Genomic DNA, 7,785 nt, shown 5'->3' with positions numbered 1-7,785 from the left:
AGTCAATCCCAGGAGAAGAAAGCAGGGACTTGGCCCCCTCTCCTGTTCCTTCCTTCCAGGCCTGCATGGGTCACAATATCTCCAGCCATCTCAGGCTGGCCACCCGGCCTTGCCGGCTTGTGTCCATGGGTTTGGTCTTGGTCCCAACAAAGGAAAATGTGCATCCAGAAGAGACCTGCCTTTTGGGGCCACCATGTGCCTGATGCCATGCTCAGGCTGGTGTCTAAAGGATCAATATAAACTGGCCTTGTGTGCCCATGCTTGGGCTAGAGCCCACAGGATTAGAAGGACTAATGGGTTCAAATGGAAAGAGAGGAAATTTAGGATAGATATTAGGAGGAAATTCTTTACTGTGAGGGTGGTGAGATACTGCAACAGAATACTCCGAGAAGTTCTGGATCATGCCTGGAAATGCTTAAGGCCAGTTGGGATGGAGCTCTGATCCAGTGGGAGGTGTCTCTGCCTGTTGCAGGGGAGTTGGGACTAGATGGTCTTTTAAGGTCCCTTTCTACCCCTTAACTTGACTATTTTTTTCACATATCACTGCTCAAGGTGCAAACCATTTCCCAAACAATCTCCTGCCCGAAACTTGATTTAAGAAAAAGAAAACAAGTCATAGCTTTCCTGCGGCCACACAGTAGCAGCAGCCAGAGCAGGGAACTGACTATCCTGTTTTCCCCACCAGAGTGCCCAGCATCGGGATACCTGTACTTTAATTTTAAATTTTTGGGTCAAACATCTGTATAAATTAGTTAATATCAGTTTGTGAGACTAGATTTGGCACAGTGGGTTGAACAATCACACTTTCAAGTCTACAAATGAGCAAAATTGTATTAAAATATAACGAGAAAACAGGAACAGGCTTTTACTACTGCAAATGATATAGCCAAATTCCCAGTATTTAGGGAAATCAAGGGGTTAGCACACCCAGCGACAGTGCTGAAGAATGGAGCCTCATCCTGGGAAAACCACCGTAGCAGTTTCCCTTGATATTTGAGTGAATTAGCATAAACCTCCCTTGATACGTGAGTGAATTCCCATAAACCTTCCTTGCAGGAGGCATGCAGTGCAAGGGCAGTAGCTCCACAGCCTCACCCCAGTACCTGGGTTTCCTCCTTTCCCACACCCAGCCTTCCTGCCCTCTATAATGCTGCTCTTAGGCGCTGCTAGGAGGGCATGGTGTATACACTGTGTGAGAAATGCATATTATATGGCTCTACGCAGATATTTACCAAATGGATTTTGATGTATTGATTAGTAGTGCTGTATTAACATTTTAATAGTGAATGTAGTCTTGTAATTAGAAGGTAGTTTTTTAGTCACAATAAGAACTGTGTTAGTGTAGTTTGTTTTTCTTTTTTCTCTCTCTAAAAGGAAAGAGACACTCTAATCAGATAAACAACCACAAGGCACCTAAATCTTTCAGAGAAAAGAATTTATTGCTTTCCTAACAAGAAGAAATAGGCTCCGTTCAGCCTCTTTGGCGCTGTAGAGATTAAGTGAAAAAGTTAACACTGACCAGACAGAATCCTGTGTTTGAATAGAATTTATGCATCATGTATGAGGCGTATGAATATGCAACAAGCTATTGCTCTTAAAAGATTACTCCTTTTGTTAGAGCGTGTCCTTTTTCCCGGGCCCGTGCTGCCTGGAAAAAAGTACCTGGACGTCCGTGCTCTTTGTCTTTGTTGTCTCATATTGTCCTAAATCCTGATTGTCCAAATTATTATTACTCTAATTGTATTACCACTTTTATAACCATTTTTATTTCTATTAAACTTTTAAAATTTTGAAAACAAGTGATTGGCGTTTTTCACAGTATTAAATCACAGAATGGGTCAGGCTGAAAAGGACCACGGGCAATCATCTGGTGCAGTCTCCCTGCTCAAGTAGGATCACCCTAGAGCACCTGGCACAGGATTGTGTCCAGATGATTCTTTAACATCCCCAGTGAGAGACTCCAGACAACCTCTCTGGACAATCTGTTCCAGGTGGAATTTCCTGTGTATCAGTTTCTGCCCACTGCCTCACGCCCTATTGCTTGGCACCACCGAGAAGAGCCTGGCTGAATCCTCTTCACACCCACCCTTTAGCTATTTACACGCATGCATGAGGCCCCCTCTCAGTGGTGTCTTGAGCCGCAATCCCGTAGCCATTTCCCGGCACTCGGGGTCCTCACGGCAGCCGGGCCGGTGTTACCGCCGCCGCCAGGGGGCAGGGTCGGGCCTGCGCGGGGCGGCTCTGGGCGCCGCTTCCCCGCGCCGAGCTCCCGGGGGCCGGGCGGGCCGTCCTCCCTGTGAGGGGCGGTGGTGGGGTGTGTGGGACCCGGGCTGCGCTCGCCCCATGCCCAGGTTTAGGGCGATTTTTTTTTTTAGTAATTCTCTCCCGTTGGAAAAGGCGTGGCCGCTTCCCGCAGGCCAGGAGAGGGCCCGGGCGGCGCCTTTCGGCGAGATCGTCCCGACCGAACCCGCGTTTCCCAAACAGAGGGGCGGAATCAATCGGTTTGACCTCTGCGATCATCAGGTCTAACCTATGACCAAAGATCACCCGGTCAATTAGACCATGGCACCCAGTGCCACATCCAGTGGTTCCTTAAACACCTCCAGGGACAGTGACTCCACCACCTCCCTGGGCAGCTCATTCCAGTGTCTAATCACCCTTTCTGTGAAGAAATTCCTCCTAGTGTTCAACTTTAAACCTCCCGTGGCACAGCTGAAGACTGTGTCCTCTTGTCCTGTCGCTGACTTCCTGGGAGAAGAAGCCATCTCCCACCTGGCTATACCTTCCTTGCAGGTGGTTGTAGAGAGCGATAAGGTCACCCCTGAACCTCCCCTGTAGGCTAAACAACCTAGTTTTGGAAAACTACTGGTGTAGTTTTGGGGCAACACTACACAAGGCTGTTAAAGGGAGAAACACTCAAATAGTGCATTTTAGTGAGAGGGTTGGTGAACTGACCCTGCTGCGGCCTGAGGAGCCTCACACCACTGCAGGCTGTGTGCCATGGTGTCTCCCAGCACTGCGTCCCCCACACCTGCCCCAGGGTGGCTGCCCCCATCTTGGAGGGCTGGGGATTAAATGGGGTCCGGGACACAGGACAGAGCAAACTTCAAACCTGAGTGTGATGCTAAGGGCCAGGGTCTTGCCAGACCTGCTGCAGCACTGGCCCATATGGGGTGCTGGAAGGTGCAGAGGGGAAACCTAGTGAATGCAGGGGAGGATACAGGTGAAAGCACCACAAGATGGGCACACCCTTCTTGTTTGTGTCTTGCAGTGAAGCTTCAGGTGCTGTTAAACCTGTACTGTCCCCAGGTTATCTGACTGGGTGTACGAAAGCCGATGGGGTTAGATGTTGTAGATTAAACTGCAAACATTAAATTTCTATTTAGTTATTGCATGTTACTGAAATAGTTTTGTAGCCTCTGCATCTTCAGGGAGAGAAAAACAGGCACTTCAGGACAAAAGTTTTTGCATTGAGTGAAGCAAGCAATACAAAAGCAACAGAGCATTAAAATCCCATCATACATGTTGTTTCAAAGTGCCGTTTAAAGGAAAATGAAACATTTCCATTGTGAAATTAAACCTGAATGAAGCATGCAGTTCCCAGTGTACCCGAGCAGTGAGGTGTGCAGGGTGGGGCTCTGGCACCTCTGCATGTATATGTCACTGAGGTGTGTGATCTCTTTGTTCAATAAAACTATCCATGGAGACACAAATAGTGCTTCAGAAAAGCAGGTTCTCAGCATTTGTGTTTATCCTATGCTGGTTGCAGGATGAGGGCAGTTGGAAAACCCAGGATGTTTTCTCTTGAGAGACTTTGGGGAAGTGAGACTTATGGATAAATAATTTTAAAAAGAAAAGAGAAAGCCAAGCACTCCCCACCTCCTGCACAACAAGGAGATCTGCCTAGCAAAGGAACCAGAAAGTTTAGGTTCAGCACAGCTTTACACTCCTGTTTGGTTTAGGCTTTATTTCTGGGTTAAAAAATAATATATAAAAACACGACCACCTCCAAACTCACAGATGGTTCCACAGTCATCCTAAGTGGTCATGAAATATTTGCACTAGTGGAGTGGAGTTGCCACGGGGGAAGAGAGTGCCTAAAATTCTGGCTATTCTTTTCCAGTCTGTTAACTGCATGCAGATTTCTCTGCTATTGCCTTAAGCAAAAATGGCAAAAAGCAGCAGCAGTCCTGCACGTTTCCAGCTAAGCTAGTCACCAATTAAAAAAAAAAAAAAAAAAAAGCTGTGCAAACATGCCTTGTTTCAACTGCAGTAATGGGCTGAAGTTGTGACGTGTTAACCTAAAATACTCCAGAGTGACACGTGCACTCACGACTCCAGTCCCTGGGAGCGAATGTTTAGGGCTTGGCGAATTCCTGCTGTTGAAGTACATGCAGCTCCGGAAGGATCTGTGCTAGTTCTAAAGGGCAGCTTGTCAGTACATGAGTTTTGTTGTGCTTTGTTGTGCTTTTCTGGATGCCAGACAAATGGCCATTCTCCACATGCAGTTGGCACTAGTTTGTCTGGAGTTGTCTTACAGCATGACCCCAGTTTATCACTTCAGCAGCACACAGCAGCTTCTGCCCTTATTTGCCCCATCCCTCTCCATGAACTACAAAGCACCAGTGGCTGTTGCAAAGCCAGACACAGGGCTGGCCTAAGGCGGACATCAGGGAGCACAGGTAATATCACTGCTGTCCAGAGAACAAGAAACACCTTCTGGCAGGAGTGGTTTGTTATCTAGCAGCCTTTCTCCCCTTAGTGTCCACCTACCTCACTTCCTTCCAGGAACTTCCCAAGATTCATGTGCAATCCAGCCTTTGGATTTTTCAGTGGGGTATTGCTGTGTCTACGAATAGAGCGACGGCACTCACTGCTGTCTAGGTAGCCCACTTGCCTAAGTGTAAAAATGGAGTCTGATCTGGCAGCTTCCAAATTATGGGCAGGGGGTTCAAGATAGCCCTGAATATCCCAAAGAATATCCCAAGATCAAAGGTTTCTTTGAGATGGAAACAGGCAATTCAGTCTGCTACAGCCTACCTCTGTTAAATAATTTTAAGCCACAGGAAAAACAAACAAAACAATAAATAAAAGGCAAATAAAAATCGAACAAACAAAAGAATAACAAACAAGAAACACCCCAACCCAAACCCCAGGCTTGATATTTACAGGCCATTTACAAGGAAAGCAGGATGATCATTTCAGTTGGCTGCCTGACCAGACCAGCCCCACTGCTGCCCTTCCAGGGCTGCTGGACTAAGTGTTGATGCTTGATGTGCGGCAGTGAACAGGAGCATCGCTACTCCATTGGGGAAAGGAGTGATAGCAAAGAAAGAACTGGATACCATCATGATCCTTGTCTTGTTCCCTGACACTCATGGCTCCCAAGCTGCCTCCCATCCCATTCTCCAGAGCTGGGATAGCAATTCCAGTATACCTCCTCCCTTTGGCAGCCCGGTAGAGGGATTAGGATGAAGTTACTTCCTCCTGTTCTCAGGCAAAGTGTCAGAGGAGCACTGCCCACATGCTTGTACAGCACCAAACACTATAAAGCCCTGCTGTTAGCTGACCTCCCATCTGTATATGCTAAAATATTGTTATCAGGATTGTCATAAGCAGAAGACCATAACTTCAATGAAGATCACAAATCTGTGCAAAGAGAAGACAATTTCATCCTAAAAGGAACTGCAAACACCTGGACTAGGTAGGAAATCATGGCTACTGATAAAGTAGGCTTCTGAAGTTGTCTCTTTCCTCCCCTAACCTTCAGCTTAATGCAAGAGTAATGCTTGTAATATCAAGTTATAGAAATAACTTCTACATCTTCTTTGTTCAACAACTTCCTTGTCCCAAGAGACTGCTTCTTCAGGATAACATACAGTAGATAACACCTTGCCTTAAACTGTGCACTTAGAATGTATCACCTTCTCTGTTCACCTGCTGCTCAGTGCTGCTGTATAGCAGTGTCCATGAAACAGAAAGCCAGACAGAGGTTTAAAATCGTTGCAAAAAATTACAAGGAAAAGTTTTATTAGTATTTTGTACTTGAAGTACACTGAGCAGGGTGAACGTTGTTATTTCAGTCAGTTTGGGCTCCTATCCAGTACCTTTTTAAAAAAACCCCATAGCTGATGTGCAACATGCCAGGATAGTCTTTGGCAAGGGACATCCAGGCACTTAATTTTACTGTCACATTGGTCTCTTGTAGTGGTACAGTTTTAGAGCCTGGCTCACCATGAGCGATTAGACACCACTCAGAAGAAAGGCCATTTCAGGACTTTTTTGAACAACCCACAGAGCCCAGAGGTCTAACAAAAGGCAGCAAGTGTTCAAACAAGGTTAGCAACATGGCCTGAAGCCCTTTTTATTTTTCTTGGCAAACCCGAAGGACCTGTTAATGGAAATACCATTTCTGTAAAATGTTTTTAGACCTAAAAACACTTTTAAGAGACAATCTTTTCACAAAGTGACAAGAATGGGGAGGAATAGGATGAACTTTACCATTTCAGAAATTATGACATTTAGACTGAAGACTGCTTGGGAGATGCCTGTGTTGAAAGTGAGAAGGGAAACTTTAGTACAGACCTGTGAATGGGTGTAGCAATTTATTAGAGCACATACCCTTTTCTTTCCTCAGTATTCAGTGACTAAGCATGGACTTTTACCTTAGCTTTGTCTATACCTGCTGTGGCCCGGACTACCTTACACCCTGGAAAGGGGTTTTGCTCTTCATTGTCTTTTTCAATTCAAGAGGTTAGGGAACAGAACAAAATTATCAGATAGCAAATGCCAAAACCAAGGAAATATTCCCCCCCCCTCATAAAATCAAGGTGTAGAACTTCTTGCTGCAGCAAACTATGTGGAAGTATATAGCTGATTAATAAAAGAGATGAGTCTATTTTAGATGAAACTAAGTGCATCAGCAGCTACCTAGCATGCAGTGCCAGGGGTCTACTATAACAAACCCCAAACCCCAGCACACCTAAGTGTGAGAAGACAGGATTCTGTACACCAGGAAAGGACTGCTGTCCGTTTGTCCTCTGAGTATCTCCTGACAGCCACTGGCTGGGACCATGCAGTGCCTCATGCCCTGTACATCATCCAGGAGGCACAGGAAGGAAAAAGTTTTGCAGGGGAAGGAGGACCCAGTTACCCAACTGAGAACTATGTTACACATGGACACCCAAACTGCAAGATCCTGCTATCACGTTTCTTAACATCTGAGTGCTTAACTACGTCAACTTAAGTGCTTTTGTGGTTTTTGGTATATATTTAGAATAGGAAGTGGTCCATCCAAGTGTACTTATTTCTGAACTAGATAGCTAATAGAGACTAGTCTAAATTTTGCTGGACTTTATGATGTTCCTTGCTTCCACTCATACTTTCCACCCAATTCTGGCTTAAAATTCAGCCTGTCAATCAACTGCAGACATTTTTTATAGTTTAGATTATTTCCTAGCTTCCTTCAGAGAGCACCAAAAACTCTCCACACAGTACGTTGCTGCTTATATATTTGAAGCATGTAACTAATGTTCGTTTTTCCAACAATTCCAGGAATCACTTTTACATCTTTTAGCCTATGTGCATATAACAGGATTTGCTGCTGAAGTCTCTTTACCCTTGTCACTTCTACATGCAATACTTCAGAGCAACCGAAGTAGTAATAAGCCCAATTCTGCTGTAGAAGTAAGATGTTAAAGGGAAACTTTGTTCTCAGCCCATCTCACTCTTACTTCAGCCCCCTACTCTTTCCCCCTCCCTCCTCCCCTTCCCTTTTGGTTGTTG

Source organism: Camarhynchus parvulus, chromosome 3 (assembly GCF_901933205.1).
Source record: "Camarhynchus parvulus chromosome 3, STF_HiC, whole genome shotgun sequence".
Classification (NCBI taxonomy): Eukaryota; Metazoa; Chordata; class Aves; order Passeriformes; family Thraupidae; genus Camarhynchus; species Camarhynchus parvulus.
The sequence above is the reverse complement of the archived record's forward strand: the minus strand, read 5'-3'. Positions refer to the sequence as shown.